The following is a 17,357-nucleotide window of genomic DNA, read 5'->3' on the forward strand; positions in this document are numbered from 1 at the left end:
TAGTTACCTTGGCTCACATATTTACCACTTTATTCCTTCTCGCCTCTCTTATTCTGAAGAATATTCTTCAGAATTTTCTTGAGTGAGCATTTGCTAGATGTGAACTCTCAATTTTTGTTTATCTGAACACGTCTTTATTTTGTCCTCATTGTTTGAAAGATATTTTTCCCAGGTGTAGAATTCTGGCTTGGTAGTTATTTTCCTCAGCGTATTGAAAATCTTTCTTCACTGCCTTCTGGTCTCTGTTGCGTCTGCAAAGGATTCACGTGCACATTTCTCTGTTCTTGCTTTAAGGGACGTCTCAGGGATCTCCCCCCTCTTTCCTTTCTGGTCCTCCATTCTGCTTGGTGGTCAGACAGCCATCTTGGTACTCATCGGAGAAGTAGGGAGACTTTAAGACTTCGTGTACACCCCCTTCATCCTAATTCTGATGGTGTGGTCCTTTGGGGTCCCAATTTAGCATGGGCAGGGTCATCTGTCAGACCCTCTTCCTCATGTGGGACCTGGGCCTTGACTGCATTCTTTCACCTATAGCTGCTGAACTGAAGCCAAGGTGAAGGGTGTCAGCAGATGCTCTCAGGCACATGAGAGGTTTGATGCTCCAATAATGTGTCTCTTCCTCTAGGTACAGCCAAAAATTGGCTCACGAACTTCCCCACTGTCTCTTGGGCTCTACCATGCCAAACAAACTTAAGGTTGTTGTTAGTAATTTAGTGTTTTTCATGATTTTTCGAGGAAGGGTTGATCCATATGACCTGGTCTGTCATCAACCAGAGGCTAGAACTTGACAATGATCACTTAATCAGTAAAATTTACAGGTGAACAGTGACTGGGCCATCTGGGTCATTTGTCACATACACGTTTGAAGGAAAGTCACATTTGATTAAGTATGGCTGCTAGCCCTTTCTCTTTCTTGAGTGATTATCTCTATCTGCCCCTGTACTAAACCTTTGAGGTGCACTGCCTCCTTTGATAATAAAAACCTATCTATGAGCTGCAGCCTATTTTTATTCCCATTCAACAGATGGAGAACCAAAGGGGGGGGGGGGAAAGCTACTCAAACCAGGTCTTTGCCTGATTTCAGACTACCTCCAGGCAAATACACTCCAGGCACCTCCCAAATTAAGACAAAAGCTCATGTTGAATTGGGTAGAGAGACCCCTTCAATTAATTATCTTGGACATAGCATGCCACACCTATTAGGATGCCTATTATTTGAAAAACGGAAAATGATTGGTGAGGATGTCAAAAAATCAGAAGCTGTATATCGCTTGTGGGAGGGACTGTAACATGGTTCAGTCGCTATGGAAAATATTTGTGGTGGTTCCTCAAAAGGTAAACCTAGAATAACCATACGATCCAGTAGTTCCAGTAAATACTCTGTCGACCAACAAAAGGCAAAACTGGAAGCTGCAAAATAAAACGGGTGCCTTTATTTGGGGGCTTAGGGATTGTGACCGGGCAGACACGGCGGCGACTGAAATTGAAAGCAAGCTCCGGAGAAAGGGCTTTCGAGTTTTTAAAGAGGACAGAGGGAATTTGCATAAGCTGTTTTGAATGACATGTGATTGGTGCTGGTGTAGCTACCCTTACACTACTCGCTACGTGATTGGTTGCTAGGGCTAGTGCCAGGCAGAAAGTCCTCTTCTGTTGATTATAACATGCAGCGGATGCCTTGGCTTTTAGCTGAAGTCAGCAGCAACTTCAAGAATTTGAGATAGAAGGTACGCCTAAATCCCACCTCCCTGTGCCCCTAACTCCTAAAAGTGACACTTTAAGGGGTGCCTGGGTGGCTCAGTCGGTTAAGCGTCTGACTGCAGCCCAGGTCATGATCTTGCCATGCAGAGGTCAAGCCCTGCGTCAGGCTCTGTGCTGACAGTTCATAGCCCGGAGCCCGGACTCTGTGTCTCCCTCACTCTCTGCCCCTGCCCTGCTCTCTCTCTCTCTCTCACTCTCTCTCTCTCTCTCTCTCTCTCTCTCTCTCAAATAAATAGACATTAAAATTGTTTTAAAATGACACGTTTAGCCATGCTTTCTTCATTTGGAATCTTCTACCACAACCCTAAAGAACCAAAAGTATTGGGAATGTTTCTTATGGCATTATTCACAACAGCCAAAAGCCGGAAACACCCCCAAAGTCCACCAGCAGAACAAATGGATAAACACAAAGCGGTATATCCGTTCCTTTAAAAAGAAGGAAAGTCTGACACAGGCTACAATACAATGAACCTTAGGAACCTTGTGCCGAGTGAAATAAACCAGTCACAAAAGGACCAATATGTGATTCCACTTACGTGAGGAAACCAGAATAGGCAATTTCATAGAGACAGAAGGGAGAATAGGGGTTGGTAGGCGCTAGGAGGAGAGAGGAATGGGCAGTCGTTGTTTTAAGGGTACTGAGTTCCGCTGGGGATGAGGAAAATTTTCTGGAGGAAATAGTGACAATTGCATGACATTGTAAATGTCCATAATGTTGCTGAATTGTAAACTTGAAAATTGTAATGTGTATTTTACTACAACAAAAATTACCACCAAAACAAAATAAATGCCGTAAATAATTTGTTTTAAAAAACGCATCTCATTGATATAAAACACTTCATTCCTGACATCCCACATTGACCCTCTTCTTTTAAAAAAAAATTTTTTTAAAGTTTATTTGAGAGACAGCACATGAGTGAGCAGGGGCGGGGCAGAGAGAAAGGGAGAGGGAGAATCCCAAGCAGGCTCTGCTCTGTCAGCACAGAGCCTGACATGGGGCTTGAACCCACGAACCATGAGATCATGAGCTGAGTCAAAACCAAGAGTTGGACACTTAACTGACTGAGCCACCCGGGTGCCCTTGACCCTGTTCTTCTAAAGCAGCAGTTTGGGATGTGGAAGAACGTGGTCACAAGGCCATGGCCATTTCCTGAGAAATAGTCCAGGTAGGTTTTAGAAGTTTCCATCCAATGCAGTTAATCTATGCTTAACTCCCGATGGATTTGAAATGGTGCGCCAAATTAAAAAAAAAAAAAATCTTCTCAAAAGGATAAATAGATCAGGGGATTAAGGAGAGAGGAAAATCATATTAGGAGAATAAGTAAAAGCCAGGGGTTAATTTTCCACAGAGAACTGTATCACCTGCTCCTCGCAAGAAGCTGAAAAAGTCCTACAGGTTTGGCTCTCAGATTTCGAGGGACCAAAACAGTGGGAGGAGAATTAGCAGCCACAGGATCCAATGTCCACACATAAAAAGCACCGTGGGACGGAACGAATGGTCACCATCCCAGAGATGGAAACATGAGGAATTTTGCAGGACCCTTTCTTATTCATCTGTGAGCTAACCCACAGCAGGGAGAACAATTCAGTAGGGTAAAAGACTCAATAATGTAACTCAGCAAATAGTTCTTCACTTGAGTCACCAAGCAGTTTCCATAAATGGGACAAATTCTTAACCTGTCCTCAAAGATTTCATTCAGGTACTAATTTTAGGGTGGAACCCTCCAGTGACTGAGAAAGAGCCAGTGTTACAAACTCACCCTCTTAACCTAAACCAGACCTATCTTGTTTAGTCCACGCTGTGTTTTGTTTGTTTGTTTGTTTGTTTGTTTGTTTTCCCGCCTTTCCCCCCTTTCTTTCTTTCTGTAATTGAAGGTGCCTGCAGGGGGCGCCTGGGTGGCTCAGTCAGTTGAGTGACCAACTTCTGCTCAGGTCATGATCTCACAGTTTGTGAGTTCGAGCCCCGCGTCGGGCTCTGTGCTGACAGCTCAGAGCCTGGAGCTTGCTTTGGATTCTGTGTCTCCCTCTCCCCCCCGCTCCCTTGCTCTGTTTCTCTCTGTCTCAGAAATAAATAAACATTAAAAAAAAAAAGAAAGAAAGAAAGAAAGCACCTGCAGGCGGCAGATCATATATTTTCCCGTTCAGAGTAGGCTCCCCAAGTTCCCAGTGTTATTACCCCCCAGCCTGATTTACACATTTATTTTGCTTGCCTGGTCTCTACAGACACTTACTTACAACTTCTGAATGATTCCCTAGCTCTTAATTATGGCTGTATGATCAACTTCTACCCTGACTTTTAATATTACTCAGCTGGTTAAGGTTAAGTGTTACAGAACTTGAGAGCTTTTCGTAGGAGAAATGCTTTTCTTTTTTTCCAGACCACACTGACCTTTACTATACGAGGTTGGGCATAAATCAGTGTCCCTCCCTTTTTCCCTAAAGGCCTCTGTCCCCGTTTAACTCCGCATTGTTGATGATGACAATCTCGTTCTGCATTTACTGATTCATTGATTCACATAGCGACGCTCTCCAATGCCACGAAGAAACTTGAGACAAAAAAACAATCCAATGGAATTCCTACTTCTCGACTGGGTCTCTGGGATTTAACAGAAGCCAGGAGCCCCATTTTCGGCAGAAGTGTGTTTTGGAGAGGGAGCAAACAGAATGACAAAGGCTCGGGGTATGTGGGGCATGTTTGGTAAACTATGTAAAATATTAGGATCTTTTCGTATAAAAGATGCCGTCTCGTCTCTGGGTGATAATTCTCACCTGAACTGCAGGGAGACTGGTTTATTCCATTAGCTCAGTCTTCTTCAGTGCTGTGTCTCATGGTTTACCCTGTCTCTCCCCATTCTAAAGCATCGCCTGGTGTTCTTGACGGCTTTGGCAAAAGGAGGTCCCCTGCCCAGGTTTCTAAAGTCTGCTATGGGCTGGATGCGAGGCCTGTTGCGTTCTTGCCCCTCACAAGGCGGCCTGGGTCTCCAGCAGGGAGAGTTAAGCTTTCCTTCCAGCTCTTGTGCAGCTCAAGAACTAATTTGCTTTTTATTCCTTGGAGGTTACGAACATTTGGAGGACAAAAAGGAGCAAGAACGCAAGCAGGAGGGAGGATTTCAACGCTGTTGTCATCTTTTCTCGTCCCGCTTTCCATTTACTATCGTTTTAAGAGGGAAGGGGTCCTTTTCCGAAAGCAGAGCACAGTAAGAAACCAAGCAGTGAACTCCTCCGGGTTTCCCAAGGAACAGAGTTGTTTGTTTGTTTTTTCCTTCCAGTACCAGAGGGGACAAACTCAAATCAAATCTGGTCTCCTGACTCCTCACATAATCCTATGGGTATCTAAATAATTAGCTTCTCTACACTTTCCAAATCAAGAGCTTACTTTCTGCCCCGCGTTCTTGTCTTTGCAGGGCTGCAGTTGTTAAACAGGCAGCAAGAAAAACAAGCCCAAAGTCAGACAAAAAGCAGCTAAATAGCCACATAGCATCTGGCTTCTGCAGACTTTGAACGAGACTATGATGTCGCCTGCCTGGTGTTAATGAAGGAAGACCTCAGCTCAAGCTGGTTCAGGCACAGAATGTGTAAAACAAGATGGTTGCCTTTTTAATTTTTTTCCCTACCCAGCTGACTGACTTCTGGGCCATTCCATAATAAGTTGCCTTTATCTTTGCTTCTATTGATCCATGAAATCTTTCCCCCCTTACCTATCACTTCTCAAGAACTAAAAGTATCCCGTTTGTTAAGAACCAGTAAGATTTGATCTCCGAGAAATCTAAATTTCTATTCTTCTGGACATGTCGGATTGTTGTGTGTGTGTGTGTGTGTGTGTGTGTGTGTGTGTGTGTGTTCATGTAGCTACTATAATATCTGGCATAAAGTAGTTAGGCACGAAAGAGCCCTGAGTAATGCTCACTCAAGTTTCTCACTCTTTATCAGAATTGAATTCAATTTTATCAGGGGTCGTGAACACACATGCATATCAGGGGCAGGCAGGAAAAATAAATTAGTTGACGGGTTCTGGTATAAGTTGTCGTTTCTTGGCCACTTCCCTTATGCTTGGACATAGGACTGAGGAGATTCTAGGGCTGTGGCAAATGGTTTCTAGACAACTCATAACTTTGAACAGAGTGGAAGCAGAAAGACGAGAAAAGCATTTTGGGGGTAGATTTACCCCCAGATCAGTGGTTCTCTACCGGGAACAATTGTGCTTCCTCTGGGATATTTGACAAAGTCTAGAGACAATCCCAGTTGTCACAACTGGGAACGTGGAATGCTAGTTGTATCTGGAAGGTAGAGGCCAGGGATGTTGCTGAATACCTTGTAATGCAAAGGACGCCCCTCGCCACAAAGAATCATCTGACCCCAGATTTCAATAGTGTCGGGTATAGAAACCGTGCCCTAGCTAGATACAAATTGTCACCTTCAAATTTTGTTTCAAGCATGGCTCCAAAATTTTATAAAGCTGTGCATCCTCCTGTGTAATCTCTACACCCATCGTGGGGGCTCCAACTCACAGCCTCAAGATCAAGAATCAAATGTTCTACCGACTGAGCCAGCCACGTGCCCCTCCTTCTGCATATTTGTAACTGATATCTAAAAATTTTAATCATCGGTTTAGCTGCAAAGGGTGTAATTCCTGGCTTATTTCAAGTGAAACTGTTATATGATTTAAAAAATTTATCAAATGAAAACTAACACCACGACTACTTGGCCCACCAGCATTCACTTGAAAAATATGTGGGAAAAAACCCTCTACTGTTAGAGTAATATCCTCTCCTCATAACTTTTGTAATAACTGGTAACCTAGTAAGTGAAATGTTTCTCAGAGTTCTGTGAGTCGCTCTAGAATGGCATTCCAATCCAAGGAAGGTTGTTGTTGGAATCTCTAGAACTGGTCGGTCAGAGCGCAGGTGTTAACCTCTCTTGTGACTGGTGTCTGAAGTGGCCTTGTAAGGTGTTGCCCTTAACCTATGGGAATTGCCTGGCGGGGCGCAAACCGCCCCCACCTCCCTCTCCACCTCACCATATAGACATTGGAATTGGATCTGGTACCTTTAATTGTGCTATTTTCCTGGAGGAGGAAAACATTAAGGATGTCTCTCCACTAGCTGAATTTTTGATTTTTAGATTATTTAATGTGGAAGTTCACTGATCCAAAGGGAAGGGGTTAATCTCCCTATCATACGTCCCTCTTTTGGATGTAGAAGTGCATAGGATTTATACCTATAATTTGTCAGGCTATCACAAGCTAATACTGGTGGCCTCAAATAACTCACTCCTCTTGGTCTCATGCCCTTGAGTTTCCCCTTCTCCTGGAACCTGGGCTGGCCCTGGAAATTGCTTTAATCCATAGAATGCGACAGAAATGATGCTGTGCCCACCTCCGGATCTAAGCCTCACGGAGGTGTGGCAGCTTCTCTTTAGTCCTCTCGGGACTGTTAAAAAGTCCACTCCCCTGCTGCAGAGACCACAGGGAGGTCACGCGAAGAAAGCAAAGCCCTGAGAGTAAATGGACAGACGGAAGCCCAGCCTTCCCAGCTGAGTCCAGCTCCCGTCTGACCTACCAGCTGGGTGCGGCCGTGTGAATGACCACTGACAAGACAGAAGAAGGACTTCCGAGCGGGATGCAGAACTGCGGGCAAACAAAAAGGTTTAGGCGAGTAAGTTTTGGGGTGATTTGTCGCTCACTGATGGAGAACTGAAGTCGGCCACTGATGTGCCTTCCCAAGGATTAGACTTGTTCACCTGTAAGAGATTGTTACGCGCTGAATTGTGTCCCCCTAATAAGATACGTTGAAGTCCCAACCCCCCAGGAGCTGTGAATAAATGTGACCTTTTTTGGGAATAGGGTCTTTGCAGATGTGGTCAGGTTAAGACAAGATCATGAGGGTGGGCTTCATCCAGTGTAGCTGGTGAACTTGTAAGATGAGGCAGAGACAGAAGGAGAGGGCCAGGTGAGGGCGAAGGCAGAGATGGGAGGGACACGTCTACAGCCGAAGAATACGACGCGTTGCCCGCGGTCCCCAGGAGCTATGGAGGAGCACGACACAGATTCTCCCTCAGAGGCTTCAGAAGGAACCAACCTTACTGACCCCTTGATCTTGAACTTCCAGCCTCCAGAGCTGTGAGAGAATAAATGTCAGTTGTCCGAAGCCACCTTCAGTTTGTGGCACCTGCTACGGCAGCCCTGGGGACCGAATGCAGGGATCTCTGCAGGCAGTAGACATGGAGAGAGGTGGGGAAGGAGGGGATCTGTGTGGTCAGCGCCCCGGCCCCCGAGAGCGAGTGCTTCTTTAATTTTGCACTTCGCCCTGGTCCCCAGCAGCAAATTACGAGGTGGAGATGATAGGACTCCTAACCAATATTTGTCCAGTGGCTTTCTAGTTTGTGCCACTTGTCCTGAAGCCTCCGTGCAAGGCTTTCAGTGTTCACCGTGGACTTCCCTCAGCCAGGAGGGAACAGGATGGCTCTCTTTACCTTCTAGGCTGAAGGTGCCTCAAGGTGTGGAAACCCACCTCCCTTACGTGATTTGCGGACCAGTGGGAGCCACCTTTTGTAGTGTTGGTTATGACACGGTTGGGGTTGTACTGGTGTCTGTTCTCCATCACGGAGCAAACTTGCAATGAGATGCCTCCATCCCCAGGGGTGCTGAGGTTGAATACATAGCCCTGGAGGGTGATTAAGAAAAATCTATAGGCCTCTGCTTATCTGGAGAGAGGCAGTTATCCTCTGGTCCCTACCCTCCAAACAAAATTCCTTTACATAGAATCAGCGTCCCGGCAGGAACAACCATGTTTGGGCACCCACACCCTTACTGCCAAGGAACTTAGAGGAGAAGTGAATTTTTTTCTTGAATTTTTTTAATTTTTAAAAAAATTTTTAAAACTTTTTTTCAGGTTTACTTACTTTTGAGAGAGAGACAGAGAGAGAGTGTGAGTGGGGGAGGGACAGAGTAAGGGAGACACAGAATCCGAAGCAGGCTCCGGGCTCCGAGCTGTCAGCACAGAGCCCGACGCGGGGCTCGAACCCACAAACCGTGAGATCATGACTTGAGCTGAAGTTGGATGCTTAACCAACGGAGCCACCCAGGCGCCCCAGAAGTGAATTTTTTGGGGAGGGGGGAGGTGAACAGAGGGGCAGAGAGAGGGAGACAGAATCCCAAGCAGGTTCCGCGTTGCCCAGGGTAGGGCTCGAACTCACACACTGTGAGATCACGACCTGAGCTGAAACCAAGAGTCCGACGCTTAACCAACTGAGCCACCCAGGCGCCCAGGGAACTTTTGATCATGACATCAGCGTGTCCCTCTGGGTGCTAGACTGGACTATGGGCCGAAGTCGCGATGGCTCATCCGTGACAACTCGTCAGCTGAATTGTGGCTCCCTGTTCATCATGGTCATCAGAAGGGACTCAGGTCACTTAAAGCAAATTTACTTAATCTTTGCATTGAGCTCTTCGTTTTTTGTTTTTCCTTTCTACCTTGCTAGGACTCTGAGGACGGTACAAGTTACATAGCCAATACTGCATACGTGTTGGAAAATATGTGCTTTAGAATGAGAATTCTGGGCCAAGTCCATGTTAATAGACATTTCCTAGCAAGGTAATTCCCAGGCGAGACTATTCCTGGAGCGTTTTTTGCTGTAATAATAAGTAGTTGCCTTCCTGCAGGGGAAAGCCTCAGGCTATCCAGAGACTAGAAGTGTTACAGCTAAGACCGGAGACTATCTTATTGACCAAGGAAGGTTAAGAGAGTCAATTTGCAAGGTGGGGAGGGGGTCAGGTATCGTAATCTCACAGTTGAGTGCCATGTGGTGATTGAACTGGCTGCCTTGAATTAAAGGGGGCATAGAGAGGGCCAAGCACGTAATGAGAAGTTGCTAGATTGGAAAAACGACACACAAGGAAGCATTTTTGATCTGTTCCCTTGTCACCTTTTTGCTCAAGCATGCCACTGAGTGTTTTTCATTGTCTTGGACAGGGAGGAGGACAAAGGGGCCATGAAAATCCTACCTGGCTATTCCTAGAATTTGTGAGCAGATGGAGGAAGCAGCCTGCTGGAGCTCAAGAAGCCTTTTCTAGAACAGGCCCTGTCTTGCAAATGGGAGGTAGGGGCTGGATGAGGATATCTCAAGGTGCTGAGGTTGAGGGCTGACGTTGGGTGGGGGAAACGTCTTTAGCAGCTGTATCCCCCGAAGCATTTTCCTTTTGAGCCATCGTTGACATGGCTTACCAGACAAAGCCTTCCCAAGTACACAGTAATTGTTATAAATCCAACAAACCGAAGTAAACCTGAAGTTCTTTTAGATGTTTTAATACTGAGAATGACTTGGGGCGATTTCACCTTAAAACCCTATGGCTTGGGATGCCTGGGTGGCTCAGCCGGTTAAGCATCTGACTCTTGGTTTTGGCTCAGGTCATGATCTCCCACTTCGTGAAATCCGGCCCCGTATCAGGCTCTGTGCTGACAGCATGGATCCTACTTGGGATTCTCTCTCTCCCTCTCTCTCCGCCCCTCCCCTGCTCGCACACAAAATAAGTAAACTAAAAAACAAAAACAAAAACAACCCACATGGCTAAATCAATCGCACACATACAGGCTTTAAATTGTAGTGAAAAGGCTAGCATCTAGGCAAAAAATCCTCTCACACACTACATGCACATAAAATGCCAAATATGCAGATATATGCCTTCTCAACACAAATATACTGAGACTAATGTTCTGATTCTCTTAGGCATTACTATACTTAACCCTAACTATCCCCAGGGCAGAAAAACAAAACCAGACAAACCTTATTTAAGGAAGATGGTGACTCTACTGGTTAACTGACATTCTCTACTGAGAGAGATTTAAGTCTGAAGGTCGGATTCTCATTGGTGACCCCGATGGAGCGTGCTGATTCTTATTGTTGCTGGATGGTTCTATACCAAAGAGGACAGTGGTCACTTATTCCTCTACTCTGGATTTTAGTTATACACATGACCTTATTCTTCTGTCTCCTTTGGGAGGCATAGGAAGGGGGCTCCAGCCCCAACCATCTTGATAAATTTAAGACATGTGAACATACTTTCCTGTAAACGGGAAGACCTTTGAACTTGATGGGTTCCTACCAAGTTTAAAGACCTCCAGGCCTCCTGGAACCTCCCATTCTTTCCTTTTTAAGAAAAGAGAAGACATAGCCCTTTCAGACACTGAACATTATACACAATTAAATTTTGTGTTTTTATGTGATTTTCACTGACTTGAGGTTATGACTTATGCAGCTGGTCAAGTGATGTTCTCTTTCAGTCAGACAAAGCTTTTTAATCGAAATATTTATATTTTCTACTTCCTGTATTCTTTCTTGGTATAATAAATAAGTCGATGACCAGGTTCAGTAAAAGTGTATTCTATTTTATTCACTTGCTTTTACAAGTTAAAAAAAAATTTCTTTTCGGGCGCCTGCGTGGCTCAGTCAGTTAAGCATCCAACTTCGACTCAGGTCATTGACCTCACGGCTTGTGAGTTTGAGCCCCGCGTTGGGCTCTGTGCTGACAGAGAGGAGGCTCTCAGATTCGGTGTCCCTCAATCTCTCTCTGCCCCCTCCTCTGCTTGTGCTCTCTCTCTCAAGAACAAATAAATGTTAAAAAAAATTTTTTTTTTAATTTCTTTCAATTCTCACTTTTTGCATATCCGCATGGAGCTGGTAGTTTTTCAAATGAATGAAATTCAAATTAATGAATACCAGAGGGCACAGGCATTATCCTCTTTTTGAGGCTTGTACTCTATCAGCTTTGGCAAGTGAGACCTTTTCATACGACCATTTATCTTCGCAAACTGTCCTGTTTGCCCATACGAGATCTTCCAGCCCTATTTCTGTATCTCTGCCCCAGAGATGGAATCAAGCATTTCTCCAAAGAGCCTTTGTAGTGGAACAGAGTGTTACATAGTCACGAATCTTAAGTACAATTTTGCATTGTGGAGCATCTTTTTCATGGACTGTTCAGACACCTAAAAAAATTACATAGGGGGCACCGGGGTGGCTCAGTCGCTTAAGCATCTGACTTCAGCTCAGGTCATGATCTTGCTGTCTGTGAATTCGAGCCCCGCGTCCGACTCTGTGCTGGCAGCTCAGAGCCTGGAGCCTGCTTTGGATTCTGTGCCTCCCTCTCTCTCTGTCCCTCCTCCACTCATGCTCTGTCTCTCTCTCAAAAATTAAAAAAAAAATTTAAATTACATATGAATACTATGTTGTATCTTATATTGATATTACGTATTATATAAAAGTTACACATATTATTCATCATACAATTATATGTGTAGGTATATACCGTATATACAGGCATCTTTTCATATTGATTCTTCTTAAATTCTTGCTTTTAAAATTATTCACTCTTTTCTCTTGTATAGAAAATGTTTATTCCAGGGACACCTGGGTGGTTCAGTCGGTTAACCGTCTGACTTCAGCTCAGGTCATGATCTCCCAGTTTGTGGGTTAGAGCCCCGTATCGGGCTCTGTGCTGACAGCTCAGAGCCTGGAGCCTGCTTCGGATTCTGTGTCTCCCTCTCTCTCTCATTCCCTCCCCCACTCGCGCTTTGCCCCCCCCCCAAACATAAATAAACGTTAAAAAAAAAAAGAAAATGTTTATTCCTAAAAAAACAAAGACAATTTCTTATTTGTTTTGAAGAAAATACAAACAATAGTGTCAATTAAAAACACAAGACAAAGAATAAAATTGCTGGCTGACGTTCAAGAATTTTTACACCATTCTTTTGTCTTTAGAGTGTATCCTATGCAAGACATTCCATTAAATTATTTTGTTCTGGAGTCGCAGATAATCACTCATTCTAGATGGCTCTCTAATTACTCATCTGGTAGACAGTTTACTCCAGCTACTTTGGCTCCCTTCGGATGTTAGGGAGTCAGCACCCAAACAGGGCATAGTTCTATTTCCTGGAGGTGGAGTCTTTTGGCTCCTACGCTCACAGTTCTTCTCTGGCTGGAGATAATCAGCTACCAGATTCAGGAGAAGAGTCCCCTCCACCAGACCACCTGGGGATATCCAGAAGGGTTACCGCTCACTATCATTGGTTTGTGCTACAATGATAGAATACATAATTATAAATACAAGACTTGATTTATACACGCGTGACTTCCATTTCAACAAACCAAATCTGGCACCTATTTAAAACATTTCTAGAGGGGCGCCTGGGTGGCTCAGTTGGTTAAGCGTCCGACTTCGGCTCAGGTCATGATCTCACGGTTTGTGAGTTTGAGCCCCGAGTCGGGCTCTGTACTGACAGCTCGGAGCCTGGAACCTGCTTCGGATTCTGTGTCTCCCTCTCTCTCTGCCCCTTCCCCACTCATGCTCTGTCTCTCTCTGCCTCAGAAATAAATAAACATTTAAAAAAATTAAAAAAAAAGAACCCAGTATTTCTACCTATTTAATATTATTTTGTAAATTCTACTAAAGCCAGTCCCATTCATAAATATTTAAAATTCACCCCACACTCTTTTCTGAGCTACTGGGTTTTCTTCATTTTATAAAATACAACATTATCCTATTAAGTTAATATATCATGTCCTGCCAAGGTTTACAATGGATATATCTAAATGATTCTCCCAATTAGTGTTATCCGGTCCTAGTCAATTTTTAAAATTTCCTGCAGGGCTATGAAGGACATACCTAGAAGTATTAAACTGCACATAATTAGCAAAGAACAATATGTAAAAATTCAGTTCTTGAAGTTTGGACTGAAATCCTCCTTTGACCAATAGGTCAGATTTTACCTGTGTCCAGATTTATCTATGCCCTTATTATTATCTTTTTTTAACTTTAGAGAGAAAGAGAGAGTGGATAAGCAGGGAAAAGGGGCAGAGGGAGAATATCTTAAGCAGGCTCTGTGCTCAGCTCAGAGTCCAATGTGGGGCTTGATTCCATGACCATGAGATCCTGACGTGATCTGAAATCTAGAGTCAGACACCCAACCGACTGAGCCACCCAGGCACCCGATCTGTGCCCTTCTTTTAACTACACAAACCTAGTGCAGAACTCCAATCTCTCCAGAGGCATCTGGGTTTATAGAAATATCTACTGACTTAGGGATATACAAATATAACATTCCCACAGTCAATTAAGAATGCTATACAATATAATCAAGAGAATATAAAAGTAAAACACAAAATTTTGTTCAATTACTAGACAATGCCAGGTGTCACCCTGCCAAACCAGACCCAGAAATTTCATGTGAAACCTTTTGTGTAGCTTAATTTCTGGATTATCTGAGTTGTGCCAGAATCTGTTTAGCCTAAATCTTCTTCAGTGGAGAATGTCAATTAACTGGTAGGGAACTGTCCTTCTTAAACAAGTAAGCATTCCATATCCTTCTTAAGTCCTCTTTTAAAAAAGTTTTTTTAATGTTTATTATTTATTTATTGAGAGAGAGCATGAGCAGGGGAGGGCAGTGAGAGTGGGAGACACAGAATCCAAAGCAGGCTCCAGGCTCTGAGCTGTCAGCACAGAGTCCAACACGGGGCTCAAACTCACAGACCGAGAGATCGTGACCCGAGCCAAAGTGGGACATTCAACCAACTGAGCCACCCGGGCGCCCCTACGTAGGTCCTCTTTTTGATAAGCGGAGGTGGAAGTGTCTTATGAGGTTCAGATAACGAAAACAAGGTACTGATGCCCAGCAGGTGATTTTTCAGACATAAGTTAGCAAGCTTCAGAAAGGCTATTATTGAAAAGGGTACTTTCAACATCCATTTGAAATATGGTATTCATCAGCAAAGTATCTAGGATCTATATGAGATTTTAACGGTTCCTTGGGAGAGGAATACTGAGTTTTGATACAGGGGTTATGATATAATCTGGGGGAGTAAAACCCTACTAATTTCCTCATTGGCTGAGACTTTTAACTTTTAGAATATGTGACAAGAAGTTTTGTTGATTGTGGAGGGCTGATTTCCCCACGAGACTTTGACTTATACTTGGTCCCATCTGCAAACTTCAACACCCACGAGCAGTTTAACCTTTGATCTATTAAATCAAAAAGGTGACTTCCTTTTCAAGTATTCTAGTTTTCTATCATAGCAAATACAACCTTCCCAAGTACTTAAATTACTCCAATACAGCTAATATAAATACAGCAAACCTTATAAACATAGTGAATCTGAAGTTCTCTTAAACCATCGTCTATAAACGCAGTAAGTGTTCAACCTAAAGTTACAAATCCAGGTATGATGAAGGCTGCTTGTTCCCCAACATTTATTTTCTCTTTTTCCCCACGGGACGAGAGTCCTTGACTTTCATCTGGCTACGTGTCATGGGCTACAAAATAGACTGCAGTTTCCCGCCTCTCTTGTACAGAGATGTGGCCATGTGACCAAGTCCTTTCTATAAGTACCGTTTTGGGCTAACTCGTGTCCCTGCCCCACGGATTCGTATGGTGAAATCCCAGCCCCAGCACCTTAGAAAGTGACTTTATTTGGAAACAGGGTTTTAAGGAGGTAATTATGGTTCAATGAGGTCATCAGGGTGGGCTCCAGTCCAATGTGCTGGTGTCCTTACGAGAAAGTGGGTTGATTTGGAGGTGCAGAGAAGAGAGGACCCCCTGTGAGTCAAGGGCAGAAGCCTCAGAAGAAACAATCCTGCTGACACTGTGGTCTTGACATGTCAGCCTGCAGAACTATGAGGCTACTCCTTTGTTATAGCAGTCCTAGCTGACTTATACAATATGTAAAAAGGAAGTTGTTTTTGAAAGTCCAGGAAGCGTTCCTGAAGGTAAGACACATGTCCTCCTTCCTTCCTGTTTCCTGCTGGCTGCAATTAGGATGCAATGGTGTCTGTCTCGCTCCCCGTGTGACTTCAGTAGAACAACAAGACAGAAGGAGCAGTGTCTCTGTCCTTCACCGTGGAGCCCATCCCAGCCCTGGGAGTGTGGCTTCTGGACTTCTTGATTGTAAGAGAGAAATCAACTTGTTTCTTGTTTAAGTTACTGCTCTTTTTGACGTTTTTATTTTTCATAAACGTCACCTTAACAAATACACTCCAGTATCGATTTCAAGTTGGAATTACAGAGCCAAATTTTCTTTAGAAATTAAAAATACCTGAATACTAAATATCCACACATTTTTGCTTAGCTCAGAACATTAATACTACAGTTTTGATTCCCTCAGTCATTTTAAATATTGGCATGTAACACGTTTTAATGCACTTAAACTTAGCAATTACTTCTATCATAATTATTTCTAAATATGTTTGCTTGCCATGGTTCCTAGGAGAACTTTATGTTCCTACACAATGTCAAGGGTTAACTTCCCATGTAACTTTTTGGATAGCGCCTCAACTTGCCCGAGGTTGTAAAACAGCCAGCAATTGTTAGCATTTCTGTGGGTGACTGTGATGCAATGTACTGAGCTCTAATCATGGTCTATAACGGGCACACGAGAACGTGTCAGTAGCTCATATGTTCCCATGCCCGGGGATATCTGGGTGTACCCATGGAAGCCTGCCATCTGCATCCAGACGACTTCCTCGGTCTGATTATTTTTCTCTTAAGACTTTTAACGTCTTTTCTGGCCAACTTGAGAGACCTTTGAACTTGATAGAGTCTTAAAATTGTTCTCACAAACTTCCTGCCTCTTAAGACCATGCTACTCTTAACAGACACCAAAATGGGAGCTAATTGAATTTTGGATTACTCTCATAGCTTTATCTGACTGAAGGTCCCAATTTTCAAGGTCATTGTGCTGGCAGGACACACGTGGGTCTGAAACTCAGCTCTGTCACTTGCTAGCTGTGGGATGCTAAGCAAGTTCCACGTCCTGTCTGAGCCTCTCTTTGCTCATATGAAAATGTAGATAATACTTACACTTCTATCAAGGGGTTTACTGGGAGGATTAAATAATAGAATATATATGTTACAGAGCCAAATTTTCTTAGAAATTAAAAAAAAATGGGGCGCCTGGGTGGCTCAGTCGGTTAAGCGTCTGACTTCAGCTCAGGTCACGATCTCGCGGTCCGTGAGTTCGAGCCCGCGTCGGGCTCTGGGCTGATGGCTCAGAGCCTGGAGCCTGCTTCGGATTCTGTGTCTCCCTCTCTCTCTGCCCCTCCCCCGTTCATGCTCTGTCTCTCTCTGTCCCAAAAATAAATAAACGTTAAAAAAAAAAAATTATAAAAAAAAAGAAATTAAAAAAAATTTTTTTATATATACATATAAAAAATATATATTTATATATAATATATTATATTACATATTATATATAATTATATATATAATATAATATTATATATAATTATATATATAATATATATAATAATATATAGTAATATAATAATATTATATATAATATAATATATTATAATTATAATTATAATATAATAATAATATATAATAATCATATTATATATAATATATATTATATATATTATATAATATATATAATATATAATAAGACTCTATAATATATTATAATTATATATTATATAATTATATATAATATATAATTATAATATATTATTTAATCTTTATATTAACATATAATATAATATTTATATTATATTTATTTGTATATTATTCATAGATTTATTTTTATATTATATTATATTTATATATGTAAGGTCTTTA

At 42.9% G+C, this 17,357-nt stretch overlaps 1 long non-coding RNA gene across 1 annotated transcript; it reads left to right on the forward strand.

The window, feature by feature from the left end:
• The first annotated feature begins 1,639 nt into the window (after positions 1 to 1,639).
• LOC132666395 (uncharacterized) lies at positions 1,640 to 5,422 on the forward strand. Its single transcript, XR_009604644.1, has 2 exons — positions 1,640 to 1,724; positions 5,163 to 5,422. It is a non-coding gene; the product is annotated as an uncharacterized LOC132666395 (long non-coding RNA).
• Positions 5,423 to 17,357: the final 11,935 nt, after the last annotated feature.

The sequence above is a fragment of the Panthera onca genome, chromosome B2 (assembly GCF_046562875.1).
Source record: "Panthera onca isolate mPanOnc1 chromosome B2, mPanOnc1 haplotype 2, whole genome shotgun sequence".
Classification (NCBI taxonomy): Eukaryota; Metazoa; Chordata; class Mammalia; order Carnivora; family Felidae; genus Panthera; species Panthera onca.